Here is an 18,314-nt window from a genome sequence, read left to right on the forward strand (position 1 = left end):
CCTGGTTGCTCTTCTCTGTACTTTTTCTAGAATCTATCTATCTATCTATCTATCTATCTATCTATCTATCTATCTATCTACCTATCTATCATCTATCCATCCATCCATCCATCCATCCATCCATCCATCCATCCATCCATCCATCTATCTCCTTTAAACTTCTCTCTTGTTGAGGAGCTCATTAACTCTACCCAATCAGATATTTACATAATACAGAATAATAGAGTTGGAAGGAACCTTAGAGATCTTCTAGTCCAACCTCTTGTTCCTCTTTCTTAATTCCCTTTCCTTATTGGCTGATTTACACCTCCTTTACACGTTTGTATATGATACATCCAAGGCGGGACATGCTTATATGATTTAGTTTTTTTATTCAAATGTATTCATCACCCAAACACACTGTGTACATTTATTCAGAAAAACACACACACATCTTGGTCATAGTTCTGCTCTACGCCGATTCATTCTCTGACCATTCCATTTATTCTCATAAGGGCTTAACTTCCAGCAGAAATTCTCTTCTTGTATTCAGCTAGCAACTTTCATCTCCACCAAATTGCAAAATATTTCATAGTTCAAGCTTATTCCATTCGTCATACCCTTTCTCTAAATCATAAACAGATATGAAGTAAAGTTTATCTTTCATATGCATAAATTTCTCAATGGCCTGCTGAAAAGTAAAAACCTGAATACCCCATTCTTGCCATAAAGCTTCACTTCAATTCTGACTTTTTTTAAAAAAGTATTTTGCTTATTGTCACCTCTTTACCGGTTCAAGCAGATTTTGCAAAATGTCTTAACCTAATCCCATAGTATTATGTGCCCCTCCTTATCACATAGGACAATAACAGCATTTTCCAGTCATCACACACTGATACAATTTTCATACAAACATTAAAGAAGTTGCACAACCACTCAGAAACAATTTACAACCATATTTTAATATTTCTCCAGCTGCACATTCATCTTTGCAACTGATGCAGCTAGACAATTTTCAGTCTTCTCATAGCCTTGGTGATTTCTATTTTTTCTTAGACAATAAAATGTATACCATTCAATTCTATTCTATTCTTTACATCTATATGTATCATCTGCTTTTCCCAGCACTGAGTTTATCCTAAATAATTTGATGATTTTTATTCTTAATTCCATTCACTTAATGGATAGCTTCTTGTTTAGCCATTTTTATTGGATTCTGAAACCTTTTATTATTTCCATAAAAATCCTCTGCATTTGCTTTAACATTCATAATCTTATCCATTCCTTTGACTTGTTTTGTAACCATTTCTTTCTCTCTGGATCATTATACAATATCTGTATCTTATTGTCTCTCTTTGTCTTTCTCTTTTTACAGCAATCATTTTCTTATGCATATTTTTTCCTATATGCCTTTTTCACTTCATAATTCCACCAAGAATCTTTTTCCACATTTCCCATTAGTGTAATTCAATGCCTTTCTGCGTCATTTTATAACATAATTCTTTGTACTGTGTTCCAAACAACTTTCACATCTTTCCTAATGTCTAATTTATATTCATTCAGTTACAAAATTAATCAATTCTCTAATGCTTTTTGATAAAGGACTTCAGTTGTTTTATGTTCACTTAATATCTTTCTGTTCTTTCCATTTTGTCCATGACCATTTTTCCCAAGGGCTACTCTTGACACTACAAAAAAAAAAAAAATATTGTTCAACATTAAAAATCTCTCATCACCTTTGTATCCTTCAGTAATTCTCTTAGATTTTCATCATAAATTATGACTTCAATCATATGCATTTAGATTTCATTCTTTTCCCACATCAACTCAGAAGGTTATGGTAAGCTCGAAAATTAAATTAGTTTCAACTGGTATGAATTTGCTAAGATAATGTACAATTGAGTAACATTTGGTTGCAAGATCTGTACCTGGAAGAAACTAGAATCGGAATCATAGATGCTAAGATAAGTAAAAGTTTAAGTTTAAGGGAAGCAATAAGTGGTCCGTTAGGAACATGGTAGAGACCTCAACAGGTGAAAATGTCCTTTTTCCAAGAAAGAAATAAAGTTAGTTAACAACCAACCTGGCGCAAAAAGACCAATAAGATGCAAATCAGTGATTCAAATTTTTTTACTACCAGTTACTGATATACCGATACTGCAAAATCTCCATTCCCTCCCCACTCCAGGTTACTGCAAAATCCCATTCCCTCCCCACCCCACCTGCTTTCCATCTCTGTTCTCCTATGCAGGGCAACAAAAGAAGACCCTGGGGACTTGGGAGGCAAGCTGGGACTTGGGAGGCAGAGAATAGATGGGAGCAGGGCCAGTTAAAAGTGGTATTTGCCAGTTCTTCGTATTATTCATAATTTCTGCTACTGGTTCTCCAGAACTGGTCAGAAACTGCTGAATACCACCTCTGATTCAAATGGATCTTCAAGATCATCCATGATACCAATGGGGAAGTCCAAGGCTACAGAGACAATTGCTCACCCAGAAATACGCAAGCACCATGAAGAAAGCTTTTGCCCTTTTGTGAAGTGTACTTCAATTAGAATTCTCTTAAAAATAGAAGCAGATAGAGACATGGTACCACGATCTGAAAGTTAAGACAGCTTCTGTGGGTAATTTGAGGAAGATCAGCCTCCAGATTTCACCTGGGTTGACAAGGAAAAGCTTGAATGAAAACCATAGAAAATACTTTGTGGATCAAAAGTGGCTGCCAGGGTGTGGAATGAAAAACTAAAGCAAAATTTTAAAGAGGATTTTAGGCACGGCTGATCCTTTCCTATACTCAATAACAATGAAGCCTTTATTCTGAGTTATGCTGAAGATTTAACAAGTTGCTACAAAGACAAACAAACCAGAAAAAGGATTTGTGCAGTCTCTGCAGAAGAATTTGGCAACCTCTCTTATTATCTTGGATTGAAAGAAATCAAGAAGGAAGTTATCCTCTCTATCAGATATGAAACATAATAGATTTTAGAATGTCTAGGTCTGGCTGAGGTCAAGTTATTTGACACGTTTATGGAGACCAACTTTCTAAAGAAAAAGAGAACTGCAACAAAAATAATAACATACTTGACAGCAGCAAATGCAGAACTGAAATCATAAGTTTTCTGTAGGTCAAATATTTGTACAAACTGTACAAAAGCAGATAAGCATTTTATCACAGCAGCAGGGAAAACTAGATGCACTAACCCAAAATGACCGAATTATATAGTCAGGAGGTTTGGCAGATATCACAAAGGCACTGCTGAACTAAAATTAAAATGGACAGCAACCTTGAACTACTTGGACACATGGATTAAGATTGGGCTAGAGATAGGATTGTCCATATGTTTACAAGTGGGTATCAGTTCACTTCGATACTAGAATAACCATTGGGCTAGCAGAAACTATGCCACTATTCTCCTTCAAGTCTGCCTTCTGCCAAATCTGAACTAGTAAAATCACTGAAACCAGATGGATTTATAAATCACCAGAGGTCTTTGATCAACCTAAGCCAGGGGTCTTCAAACTTGACAGCTTGAAGACTTGTGGACTTTAACTCTCAGAATTCCTCCTCCAGTCATGTTAGCTCAGGAATTCTGGGAGTTGAAGTCCACAAGTCTTAAACTTGCGAAGTTTGAAGACCTTTGACCTAAGCCTTTGATAACAACGAAAGTTCTATCCCCAATTGCTCTCTATAAGAACAAGGACAAGTCAGCGCACAGTGTTGTGCTACGGAACAGATAGTAATTGAGATGCTAACCAAGCCAGTGTCCTGAGATTAGCTTCAGATGATTTGAGAGATGGTGATGTTAGGAGAGGAACCCAAGATGATGAGAAGAAGTGTTGAAGATTACACTGTCTCTTTGTATTCTTTTGGCCATTAAAACAGTGAAGGATAGATAAGGAGAGGGATGTTTATTTATTTATTTATTTGCATGATGCAAATTTATTTATTAATTGTATGGCCGTTCAAATTGTTCCATACAACCTAGGTGACTGACAACTATAACAACCCGCAAGCTTGGGAGAACAAGTTTCAAAAGTCTTTCTGAAGTGTGTTGGGACTACCATGGTATGATGGTATGAAGGCAGGTGTTGGGAGAATTAGGCAAGCTTCTCGGGTCACATAAGATGGCATTTACTAATTGATGGGATCCAAGGTATGCCCTTCTTGCCAGATCTGATGAGACAGATAAAGATAATTAGAGAAAGGTCATCACTCCAGTAATCTAGGTTCATTTCACGTGTAGCTTTTTTAGATGACAACTAGCACCTTGAATTGCACCTGGAAGCCTACTGCAAGCTAGGGCAACCTGAGAAATAAATGTATTATATGGCTGTATCTCAATATACCCATTATTACTCATGCAGCAACATTCCAGACCAATAGGATACAATAAAACAAGCGTGACCATGTAGAGCATTTCCTGGTCCAGGAAGAGTTGCAACTCTCATACAACACAAAGCTGCGCCCAAGCCTCCTGGCCAGGGCAGTTATCTGTTCCTTGAAAGGTACAAAACGATCTCCAAGTTGAACATTGGTTCTATCTGGGGCCACTGCAACCTGCTCCAGAACTAAAGAAGACAAATCCTTGGCAGCAGGAGTTCCTCATATCCACAGCCACTCAGTCTAACTAGGATTGAACTGAAACCTGTTTTTTACTAGCCACACTCCAGCAACCTCCAGATACTGAGACAGAACATTGGCAGCATCACTTAGTTGACCCAGAATGAAGATGTACACCTGAGTATCATCAGTATAGTGATGACGCCTCATCTCATGCTGTTGGATGATCTCACCCAGTGGCCTCATGTTAAGTAGAAGTGGGAAGTATGTCATGCCTTGAGGAACTTCGCACAAAGGCGATGTGAGCTGGGCGGTGTGAGCTGGGATTCAACCGGTGTAACAACCGGATCAGTGAGTGCGCGCACGGTGCATTTGAAAATAGCAAGAAAACTTACCTTTTACTGCAGCCTCAGTGATTAAAAACAGGTGAAGTGTGGCATCCCGCCCTGCATCAGCTTGGCTTCAAATGAAGGAAATATAGGACAGAGTAGCTCAGAGGGGGGTGGGGAAATGATCACCGGAACTACCGGTTTGCCCAAACCAGTCTGTACTGGCTGAATCCCAGCCCTGGAGCTGGGCCTCACCCCACATGGACAATGACTGGAGGTGACCCTGAAGAAAGGAGGAAAACCAGTGCAAGGCTATGCTTCAATGTCTAATGGCCACTTTCTTATTAGCAAATGGGACATTGTATTCTTCTTCTTCATCGGGGTTCTGTCGCTCTCTCACTCTATTTGAGAACTCTTGTTTATTCTTTAATTTTTGAACACATCAAACCTCCCCACTATGTGCCATTCTTTTCCCTCAAATTCCATTTTTGGAAGAACTAGAGCCAGCCAAAGTTTCAAGGGGATCCTTCAATTCTGGGAAGCTTTGATCAAATCACTGCAATGAAGCAGAGTTGTGAACTGGAGTGGAAAGCTGCTTTAATGCAGCAAATCAGATCAGATGGCTGTGAAAGGCTTAGCTGCCTTGAGATCTCCTTTGCAGAGGCTTTTCTGCTAAGGTTGTTAACAATATACTGCATTGCAAGCTTACTTCTGCATATGAGAGTGCTAAACAGGGTAAACCAGCTGGGATGAACTCTCTGACACGGGTGTGAGTCCATACATACGAATCAATTAAATACATCCGATTGTAACTTTTTTAAGGTGACATATTCAAAACATGCTCAGAAGAGGCCAAGGTTTGCCACTATGCTCTGCTTTACTTAGCCTCCCAATGAAAAGAAGAATTAGGGGCGACATGATAGTGGTATTTAAGGGACTGCCACAAAGAAGAGGGGGTTAAATTGTCCTACAAAGCAGCAGAGGGCATTACAAGAAACGATGGTTGGAAATTAACCAGAGAAGCAACCTGGAATTAAGGAGAAACTTCCGAACAGTAAAACAGCTTGTCTTCAGAAATCATGGAGACGCCATCACTGGAGGTTGAGACTGGACAGTCACTTCTCTGAGATTGTATAGGTTCTCCTGTTTGAGCAGGGGGCTGGACTAGAAGACCTCCAAGGTCCCTTCCAGCTGTATTCTATTCAAACAAGCCAATGATTAAGGGGAACTTCCCCTAAATTGCAACTATCTATTATAACCTCCTGAACCATCAGAACACAGGGATCTTTGACCATGAAGTCACAGAGCCCCACAAGAGCAAGCCAATGGCAATCCTTCAATGTCATGCCAAGCCTACCAGCCCAGAAAAGTAGAAAGGGAAAAAAAAACTTTTAAAGGTTTTTAAACTAGCAATGGATACGTTCTGTTTTGATTCAGTCAACTTTACTATGGGATATAAGAATGTGATCTTATACCATCATTCCCTTATTCCCGCTATTGTTGTCTTCAAAGAGGTTTGGGGGAGGAAATATTTTTAAAAAATGTATTGTTGTGAAGTCCTTGAAGGTACCATCTGAAAATGCTATTCACTAAAAAGTCTACCACCCTGGCTATTTCTGGCCTGTTGTGGAAGAGGAAAAGATGCAGGAGGTCTGATTCTTCTGCATTAGAGGCATGGAAGAACCCATTTGAAACAGCCTTGAATCTCGAAGCATCTCAAATCAAATTAGTGGGTCCTTGAATTTTCAATTGCAGGCTTGAATAAAACCCTCTTCAAATTCAGACTGGATCAGGAATGACTTGCAAAAAACCTAGTGATCACTGCCTGTTTATTCATCTTTAAGAGGAACTGTTATCCCACGATTACTAAGCTTGGTTAAGTTTCTTTGGTTGGAAATTCTTTCAGAGTCCAAGAAAACTGCATTCACCGGCTCATCTCTAATGCCAGGTTTCTTCACACCATACAGAAGGATTAGTGAGATAGGATTTTTCAGAAAACATGTTCACACTTTCTCAGCAAGAGTTGTTCTCTGTTGATAATTTTATCTTTTTCCACCACTTTACCTGGAACAGATGTTGAGGTAAATGGTATATATTTTCTATCAACCCTGCATTAACTGTTTTCCAGTTTCCAAGTGCAAAGAATAATCTTAGGGCTATGTTTTTCTCTCTCTCTTTCACACAAACGCACACACGCATACATCAAAACAGCATTTTTGAATGGCTGTCAGGTTTAGGTACCTTCTTATTAGAATTAGAAATACTTGCATCAGTGCTGAGATTTGGGGTGGTTAGAATAAACATTCTACAATTAAAAACTGTAGACTGATCAGTGCTATTTTATTTAATTTAGCTATCCTGCTTTGATTTCATCAATCACTTAATTTGCTGACAAAATAAATAACTCAGCACTGCAATACAGGTGATAATTTGAGAATATTAACATAAGCATTTCCTTCAGTTAATTAACAGAGAGAAATCATTTGTTGTTGGGGAATTCATCTTAAATCATAGCCATCGAAGCAAGAAATTAATAATATTTGCAGCAGTGACACAACTACTGAACAATGCTTCATTTGAATCCGATTAACTTCCCCATTTTTCCCTTGCAGTTAAACTACCAATTGATCAAGGTAAAGCTCTTCCATATAAATCCATTGTCTCAATATTTAAACATTCATGGATTAGCCACAGAGTGCTTGCATGCCATATTGTAAGCTCTGCAAATAGTGAAATGTTGAATGGCACTCAAAGTCACAAATGTTAAACACTGTGAATTGGTAAGTATAGATTATGAATGAAGCAATTATTTTAATTCAATCAAAATATGAGCAGCAAAGGAAGGAACTGGGAATGGGAGTATCATTTGAATCCAGAGACACCAAAAGGACCCAGTGTCGGTCCTTCCTCAAGCAATTTAAAAGTCCTGATTTTATACTCCGAGAATACATTCTGCCTGCCTCATTTCGTAAGATAAAATTAACCTAGTGTTTTTAGGGCTGCGTGGATCTGAAATATTGTTGGGAAGTGGGGGATAAGAAAACCAAATGTTTTGTCTTAGAAGAAGCAACTGAGTCCAGGTACTGAAAAACATGGAGGGAAAAACATTTCAAAGCTTCCCTCTTAAATAACTTACTATATAAATGAAGTTTTGGAATTTTTCAGTTTCCAATTACCACAAATTAGCATTAAAGATTCCTTGCTGAAATTTTTGCCATTCTTGCTTCTTTAATCTTGCCTACTGCATTGGATTTGACAATGAGCGGGAAAGGGTGTGAGCGGGGCTTGACAATGAATGGGAAATCAACTCAAGAAAAAGGTGAATCAGACTAAACAGAACAGAATAAAATAACAGAGTTGGAAGGGACTTTGGAAGTCTTCACGTCTACCCCTCTGCCCAAGCAGGAGATTCTATACCATTTTAGATACATGGCTGTCCAGTCTCTTCTTAAAATCTTCCAGGGTTGGAGCACCCACAATTTCTGAAAGCAAGCTGTTTCATGGGTTGATTGTTCTTACTGTCAGGAAATTTCTCCTTTGTTCTAGATTGCTTCTTTCCAGCTAATTTATACACGGGAGACAAAAAACTTAAGATTGTCTTACAGAAGAGATCTTTTCTTCTCTAGGCCTGTACCAGGATTGTATTCTGTTTCCGTCCATTGCTTCTTGTCCTGCTTTCATGTGCTTTGGAAAATAAACTGACCTCCTCTTCTTTGTGGCAGCCCCTCAAAATTTGGAACACTGCTATCATGTCAACCCGTCTTCTTCTTTTCACTAGACTAGACATACGCAGTTCCTGCAACCATTCTTCATATGCTTTACCCTTCAGTTCTGCCAATCATCTTCTCTACACTCTTTCTAGAGTTTCAACATCTTTTTTTTTATATTGTGGTGACCAAAACTGGATGCAGTATTCCAAGTGTGGTCTTACCGAGGCATTACATACTTCTTGTGATCTTGAGTCTGTCCCTCTGTTAATGCACCTAAGGATTACACTGGCTTTTTTTTTGGCAGCTACAGCACATTGCTGGCTCATATTGAAGTGATTGTCTTCATTATGTTCCCTTTCCAGCTGCTCCACACTAATACATTGCACAAAAGAGTGCGATCAAAGTGTATGTAAAGAGATGAGAGATGACAATCAATTCTGGGCACTACATGGACTTCGACTCAGTTAAATCAGCCTATTTTTCTAAGGCAAAATATTGACCTATTTTCAGCTGAACATCCTTAGAACTTCATGAATGACATGGTAGGCTAAAACATTTTTAGTTTGGACCTTACACCTTAATGCAGTTCCAATCTCTTTGTGTTGCTTTAATTATTTCTTTTAATGATTGGTGGTTTTTTAAGTTAAACTAAAAGTTATTTTTAAAATTTATTATTTATAAATTATTTATGTAATTGATGAATTGAATTGAGATGTCTATCAATGATAAGAGGAGAAAATGAGCAGGGATGCTTGACTCGTGCCAAGGCATGTCTGTTCGTTCCTCCAAGTTGTCTGTATTAATCTAGGTATATATTTAAAAATCTTTGGGGAGATAAATATGGCACTTTACAAATATTATAGCATGAAGCAGCATATTTGTGTGCCCTTTAGCACAAAATGCACATTTCCATATCATTTTAAGTATGCTCTCAAGGCAAGAACTATTTTGTGAATTCAGAGAGGTGTGAAATGGTGAAGATAAACATATTTGGATCTGTACATTAGTTAAGAATGTGTGAAACAAATTGGTTTGCTTTGAAACAATAAGGAATGCATTATTTATTTTTTCACATTCCTGGTACAGTCCCAGAGAAGAAAAGGTTTCTTCTGTATGACAGTCTTAACCTGTTTGTTTCACATGTCTAAATTGGCTGGAAATGAAGTCTGTTTAGAAAAATATTTCCAGCTTTCCTTCACTTGACTATGGATGCCTAAACCAAGTTTTCTATTGTCCCCTGATTGTCGGATTCCTTGCTTCATTCTCATTTAATGTGGGAAAGTATGAAATCACTTTCCTTTCCTTGGCTTTTCCATCAGAACTCTCGTCAGTTCTAAAAACAGAATAGAATAGAATAGAATAGAATAGAATAGAATAGAATAGAATAGAATAGAATAGAATAGAATTCTTTATTGGCCAAGTGATGGGACACACAAGGAATTTGACTTCGGTGCATAAGCTCTCATTGCACATAAAAGCTATAAGTGATAAATCATAAATAATCACAATTTCACCATTTTGTACTTGTGAATATTTTAAAATAATAACAAAAAGAACAAAGCTGTCTATATATTACATAAAACGTTCCCCTCTACCAAATTATTTCTTTCATGGTGCAAAATAGAGAAAGGATTACCCAGTGTTTATATTTTATCCTTATTCTGCTACTGTTATTATGATGATTATTAGTTATATGACTGAAATGGGGTGAACCAGTGGTGGTATTCAGCCAGTTTACACTGGTTCGGGCGAACCAGTAGCAAGGATTTGGCGTGGGTTGCTGAACCGGTAGTAAGTTCTGGCTGGCCACACACTCGACCTGGTGGCCCAGTCATTGCTGGCTAGCTCATCCTGTCCACCTGACACTCACCCCTTAAGGGATTTCTTTTTTTCCCCTCCTGACAATCAGCTGTTAATACATCAGCTGTGCCGGGATTCCCCTAGCTGTCTTACTGCTTTGCCCAGAAGGATTACCTGAGACCCAGGAAAGCAAAAGTGGAGGGAGGGGCACAGCCCCCTCCATTTTTTGACTTCCTGAGCCCCAGGGGAACCTTCTGGGAGCAAAAACATCCCCCAGGGAGGCCCCCCTGAGGCCCAGAAGGCTCCAAAATGGAGCAAGGGGGGGTGCTGTGAGCCCCCTCCAGGTTCTGTTTTTTTTCTCCCTGAGCCCCAGGGGAGCTTCCTGGAAGCAAAAACTCCCCCTGGAGGCTTGCCTGAGGCCCAGAAGGCCCACAAAATAGGTGGGGGATGACTGCAAAAAAGAAGAAAGCCACACCCACCCAGTCACATAGCCATGACCACCAAGCCAGAACCAGTAGTAAAAAGTTTTGAATCCCACCACTGGGGTGAACATATCTAACATTTGTGCCCTCTATGTTTTCTACAACAATCACCTTGTTAGGTAGCAGAGAGTAACTCAAAGTCACTCAGCTCGTTTTCATGCTTAAATCTGGACTAGAACTCATAATCATGGCCAGCACCTTCACCACTACACTAAATTAGCTCTTATGTATGTAAAAATCTTCTTCCTTTGAGATTGTCCATGCTAATTACTTACATATTGTAGTGGCTCTGGAAAGTTCTATACCCTTTGATATAAACATAATCTACATGATCTAGAATTACAGATACCGTAGATTGCTATTAATTCCTTTTTATATCTTGACTTTGTTAATGTTTCTCTCTTCCTACTTTTGCCTCCCTCTTTCTTGTCATTTTTTTGGATAAATGTTTGCTATGTTTAATAAATAAACCTCAAGCTACATTTTCGCAATTACACTGCATGCATACTTGCTCTAATTCAGATATGGGAATTGACTGGGAGTACGTCAGGTGCCTGAAGTAATTTTCAGCACCACGGAGAGCAACTACAAATGACCGAAGGGGGGAGAGGCCATTCTAACAGAATAGTCAACTGGATAGAGGAGGTACATTCTCCTTATTTGCGGTAATTATATTCTATAAAGTCACTGCAAACACCGAATTAGCAAATGCTGAACTATTGCTCCCACGCAAAATTTAGGGCACTTGTTTGCAATATGAGAGTTGAAACAAGAAAACAGAACACCACCTTGTTCGAACTCAGCTGGAAATTTTGGGCAAGTCATATTTTTTTTGCCATATTATGCATGTCTGTGAATGACCTCAGAAGCACCACAAGTATTGGTTTTTGAATTACCAATAATTTTTAGCAAGTAAATGAATCTATATCCATGAATAATGAAGATTGAGCGTATTTGCCTACAATGAAATGGAGAGCAGCTGGTAAAGTGAACATCACTTGAGACTGCATGAGTGGAGAATTATTGTACTCAATCTATAGCAGCAAAAATAGGGTGGGGTAGCCTTTATGATAGCTAGGTGTAGATCAGCAACCATACTCACACTGGGGCATGCTGGTTGTGTGCATCAAAGATTCTTTTTCTTTGTTTTTTTTTCTAGTTAAATTAGTTTATCAGTGAATGCATTGGCAGACTAATAGAATTATACCCAGAATTGCTGAAGATTCCATATTAATCCATATAAATCTTTTAAATAAGTATATCTATATAAATTCATTCATTCATTCCAGCCATTGTTTATCCACTGCAGGATGAAGGCCTCTTCTACATGTTTCTAACCAACATTACACACACACACACACACACAGAGAGAGAGAGAGAGAGAGAGAGAGAGAGAAACTTGAGAAACAGCAATTTCTGAAACATCTGTACTTAATATTTCTATCTATGCTATTTTCTCCACAATAGACTTGTGAGGTGGTTTGGCTGAGAGAGTGACTAGGTCAAAGTCATCCAAGAACATAAGAGACTTGGTGTGTTGGGAAGCTGCCAAGTGAGTCTGCCTAGGAAATGGCTAACTTATCTTCCTACCAACTTCAGAAGGCAAAAGAAGACGCCAGGGATCAGCCATCCTTGATGCTATATTAACCAATGGTGAAGATTCATCAATGAAGTGAAAACAGCAGGAAGTACTGGAAGAATTTAACCAAGGAAGTAATGCTGGAACTTTTTAGTTGAAGGGAAACTAAAGTGGAGTGAAGTCAAATATGAATGTAGAACTGTGGGAAAATAGATTTTAATAAGTTCAGAATAATGGCAAGGAGGACTCCATGCTTACTATACTCAAAGGAGGGTGAATGAAAACTGAATCCTGAAAGGAGAAACTGTTGAAAAGGAAGAAACTCCTTGGATGAGAAGTGAAATGTCTTCAAAGAAAACCAGAAAGTTCAGTTGCCTCTTGAAACCAGCACCTTTGGAACATATTGAAATGGGATTATATATAACTTTGAGAAAAGTGAAGGGGAATACAGTAGCATCCTTCAAATGCCTACATAGAAAGCAGCCAAAACCTTTTGTCTTATTCTAGATGGGAGTGATAGAAAAATAGATTCAGCCTACTCAGTTTTAAAAAATCCCCCCCCAACACCCCAGTGCAAATAGTATAACAGTGGAGCCAAATATCTAGGGGAGAGCTGGCCTTCTTTTCCTTGATGAATGCAAGCAGAAACCAGGAGGAAAGTTGCCATAAATGCTTTAATCTGGAGTGCTGGATTGTATAGAGTTTTGGATTCCACAGCTCAAATGTCCCTTTCCAGCTGTAAAGTTCTATCATTTCTAAGAAACAGTATTCAGGTTTGAATACATTTGATTAATTGTAAGATGTTTCAAAACTCTTTGTGGTGTTAATTCTTTGGACAAAGCAATTTCCTACATTTCAAACTACCATGGCACCAATAAAAGATCTGCTTTAGATTTCCAGGGTTTTGTGTTAATAAACCTAGCAACCGAGGAAGAGAATTGAATCAGTTTCATATGCTGCATCCATTTATACGTGTTAGAAAATATGAGCAATAACCCACCAACAGGATTCATTATGAAAAATTGTTGGGTGATTTTCTCATTTTCTTCAGAAACTTTTGAACAAAAGGAATGATTAATTGGCTGTTGCCACCTTTGATGGTAATGCCTACCTATTTGTTCACAACCTTGCAAACTGAATCTTAAAAGGTTACAATTTCTATAATGCAGTTGTGGAGAATATACTCTCATTTATATGTATTCATGTTTAGTTCCTGATGAATTGCTGAAATATAGTTAACAGCTATTCTGCTCTGCACAGACACGATCTGAGATTGTATATCCAGCATCTTCCTTTAAAGAGATTGTGGTGGATGATTGACTTTCATCACTAATAGCACAATAGTATGTTTTGCCACTAGGTTGTTCTTACTCTTAACTATGTCACCTTTGACAAAAACATATATCTGCAAATTGTGAAACATGCATGGCTCCTTAATATGCCAAAATCTTCATGCCTGACCTAGAACAATGCTTACTTAACTTCTACCCATTGAAACACTTCCTTTACTTGAGATTCGTGTGTGACATTTTCATCTTCTGGATCCATAAAAATGGATCTCTCATCACAACTTCAACAACTTCCACCACACACCAATCTCAGGGTAGACCTATCCACGGAACAAGTCCACTTCCTTGAAGTCACCATCAAACGGACCACATAAACACATCATTGCACAGAAACCTACAGATTGCCATGTACGCTTCTTCAAAAGCTGAGGAAGCTTCTTGGATGAGAAGCAAAACGTCTTCAAAGAAAAACCAGAAAGTCCAGTTGCGTCTTGAAAAAAAGCACCTTTGGGACAATGTTAACGGGGAAGCCAGCTTCGCTTAATAACCATGTTACTAACTTAACAACTGATTCATTTAGCAACTGGTACAGTGGTGGGATTCAAAAGTTCCTAACACCGGTTCTGTGGGTGTGGCTTGGTGAGCGTGGCTGCAGGGGGGGTATCACACTACACTTTGTGCACGCGTTAAAACAGTAAAAACTAAGCTACTGCACCTCTCAGCAATCTGCTCTGCCACGCCAAACAGCTGAGAGGTTAAAAAGGACCTAGGAACAGGGGTGGTCGAGTGGGCCCAACTGCAGAGCATCAGAGACTCAGAAAGAACTGGTTCTCTGCCAGCTGATCTTCGGCACTAGCGGTATGCCAGAATCGGGCTGAACTGGTAGAATACCACCACTGAACTGGGGCAAGAAAGGTCATAAACACTCACTTAACAAATGTCTCACTTAGCAACAGAAATGTTGGGTTTCCACTAAGGTTGTAAGTTGAGGACTCCCTGTACTTATACAAAATCCACCACTCGACCTCTAAAAAAGCTTCTATATTTACTTTAGAGTCTCCACATAAAACAATATACAACTCATCCTTGACTTACAATCACTGGTTCAGTGGTCACTTACATTGGTGACAGTATTGATTGATGGAGGCTTATGATTAGTCTCAAACTTCTGGCCATTGCAATGCCCCTGCAGTCACATGATCGCAAGCTAGGCACTTGGTACTTGGCTTGTGATAATATTCTTGCAAGTCCAGGATATAGGATTTAGGTTTCCAATGTTCCCTTCCTGGCAGTAGGCCCCGGTCACATGATTGTAATTTTTCATATACATCTGCTGCAAGCCATGTCAATGAGGAATCCAACAGGAAGTTGGATGTCATGGTTACATAAGGTCCCTACTTAACGACAGCAATTGAGATTTGGTATTGCTGTTGTTAAGTGATACGGTTAGATGATGTCATGCTTAAAGCTACATTGCTTTGTGGTGTTGATTCCTATCCCAGTTGCCATCATATTTCAAGGACTATCTACAGTTGGTTTTAAACTTTAAGAAACAGCCCAGGCTTTTAGAATATTTCCTTGCTGGCTTAACATTTCATGTAGCTTCCAATAAAGGTAAATGAAAATAGTGCCTTTTTTTAAAAACAGAAACGCATTTCTGAAAGGAGTTCAATAGAAGCATCATTAGGTTAATCAATAACCTTAAAAAGAATAAAGATCTGAGTAAAGATATTCATACTTTCTTGCTGCCTATTGCATTTTTGCAAGTAATCAATGACTCCGAAAGGAGTTCTGAAAGGCCATTGTGGCTTGTTAAAAAATAAACTGTCCCATTGCAATCATCTTTAGTTTCATGGAACAGCTGGCTTGCAGGTTTCTTCTTCCCAATGTTTGTTATCACAAAGCAGAGAGATCATATCATTTATTAGGTCAGCTGGGTCTCGCCACTGGTGGGTAAGCACTTTGGCTGCGAGTCCCAAAAGTGCAACTGAAAGACAAGGTCCGCTCCTTCAAACGGCACATGAAAGACAAGGTCCGCTCCTTTGAAGACAACAGGCTAGGCAGAGAGAAGGCCATTGGTTTGAAAGAGGAACCGATGAGGCTCTGATAAAATTGAACAGTCCTCTCTCAACAGAGCAGGTACCTTGAAGGTCTTTTAGTCTAGGGATCTCCAACCTTGGCAACTTTAAGACTTTGTGGACATCAACTCCCAGAAATCCTCAGCCAACAAACCTCCGTTCTAGTCCAACCCCCTGCTGAAGCAGAAGGGGAGGGATATGGCACCACCTATCTCCTGTTTGCAATGCAGTCCTTTCAGCAGTCCCAAGAGGGCTTCATACTTGTTTGCTTTCTGATTCAGGTACTCTGAGAACACGGATGAACCTCTGGGTGGTTTCCATGATTCTCCAAGAGTTCATGACTGGCTGACTGAGAAGAATATAAATATTCCATTTCCTACCAGTTTATTAGAATTGAAGAGCTTCGCAGAGGAGCAAAATGTCTTCAAGAAAAAATCAAGGAAGTGCAGTAAAAAAAAAACCACCATTTTTGGGACAACCGTAACCTGGATGGACTGAGGATCTCCATATAAACTGCAATCAGCTGGTTTCTTATGGATCCAAAATTCTGAGTTCTCTTCTACTTTATGCTTCTATCTTCTCTCTCTAAAGAACAGATAGTCCATCTCAATTTTCCATATTCACGAAGCATCAAAAGCATGTTTCAACACTCTGTATGTGTCTTTGTGTATGCATATGGGTGAGGTAGATAGCTAGAGCAGAATACTATATCTGCATGTGTCTGCTTTCCACCCTACACCTTAAATATTGAGATAAATGCTAATATTAGGTTCATTCAGGGGTGGGATTCAAATTTCTTAACAACTGGTTCTGTGCGTGTGGCCTAATTTGTTGGTATGGCTTGGTGGTCATGTGACTGGGTCAGCATGGCTTGCTCACTGCACATGGCTTGGTGGACATGGCTTGTATGTAAATATTATAAATATTTATGTAAACATTGATTTTTTTTTTTAATTAAAAAAGAGCAACTTTTATCCAAAAGCAGGCAAAGCAGACAGGCAGATTGAGTTGCTCACAGAATTACAGATTCACTTAGTGATCTATCTATCTGCAATCAGCTACATGAGTTTGCACTAAAAAGTAGAGGCTTCAGTCCCAAGGAAGGTTCGGTTCTGCTTTTAGATTAGCTAAAAAGCAAGAAATGGTTGCTGGGCGGTGGGTGGGAAAGAAAAATAGCAACTTAGCAAACCAGGCAAGTTGGATGGCTCACATGCCAGGTAAGGAATGAGTGGGTGGAGAGGGGCGGGGCCAGCCAGTGGAGCGATTTGCAGGTTCTCCGAACTTTGGACAATCATAACACACGTCTGTGTAGCATTTGCAAGAAATCATTAGCTGTGCTGCCTGGACAGCTGACAAGTGCCGCGTGCGGGTGTGCAGCGTTTGAAAATCCTTGTTTCCTGCTTTTTTCAACCTCAGCTGTGCCGCGCAAAGCAGCAGAGGAAGGAAAAGTAGGGAATAAGGACAGCCTAGAGCCTAGGCAGGCGGGTGGGCCAAACACAGAACTGGTTCAGTATCAGCTGCTCTTCACAGCTACAGATTCTATAGAACTGGCCAAACCAGTAGCATCCCACTCCTGGGTTCATTCACTAAAATCATTATTATTAACCATGGATAAGAAACTTTGTGTCAGTCCACACCACTGGTCTGCATGTTCTTATAATTTCTCTTCTGCATTGCTCTATATCTTCATGGAAACTTTTTCAAGCCCTACTGTAAGCTAATGTTCACAAAAATAAAATATTTCAAGATGCCACACAGCAATCTTGCAAACATCCAGCCAAACATACACGCACACACACACTCACTCATATAAATAGTAAATCATAACCAACCCACAGACTGTAGTTTGGAATACATCAGAATGAATGGTCAGGCAAACTATAGCAAATAAATTGGCAACCTTTTGAATCACAGCAATCCAGCGGTCTGTAGGCCACTGGCAAGCAGCCTTCATCAAATCCCATGATTCCTTTAAGAGGGATTCAATTTGCTCCTCCTGCTGAAAGCCTGATGTTCAAGAAACTTTGGGTGCTGGAATTGTGTAGGAGAAGCCGTAGAATCGAAGCCATAGCCTGCCTGAAAGGGAGACCTGCTTATGGAGAGATTGTTATACAGAAATTCTGTTCAATCCAATTGTTCTTTTAAAAGAGGTATAGTACCTCAAGTACTGTTGTAATAATTGGTTCATCCTGTGTTTTTTCATTGGAGGATGATGTTTTGAGGATGACAAATCTATGTAATAGCTGGAAGAGAGCCTTCCAAAACCTGGGTGTTAATTTGGAGCCATGATCCAAGATCATACAATTCACTAATATACCTAAAAACATGGTCTGGGAAAATTTGTGCAGTCTCTCGAGCCAATAAAAGGCCCTTACAAGGAATAAAATGAGTCATCTTGGCAAATAAATCAACTACCACAAAAATGAGTGTGTAACCTTGTATAAAGGGAATAAGAGCAATAAAACCTATCAAAACAAATCCCAAGGTCCTGGCAGTAAAGTTCTTCCT

The sequence above is a fragment of the Pseudonaja textilis genome, chromosome 2, assembly GCF_049901715.1.
Source record: "Pseudonaja textilis isolate UNSWEBS1 chromosome 2, rPseTex1.2, whole genome shotgun sequence".
In the NCBI taxonomy this organism is placed as follows: Eukaryota; Metazoa; Chordata; class Lepidosauria; order Squamata; family Elapidae; genus Pseudonaja; species Pseudonaja textilis.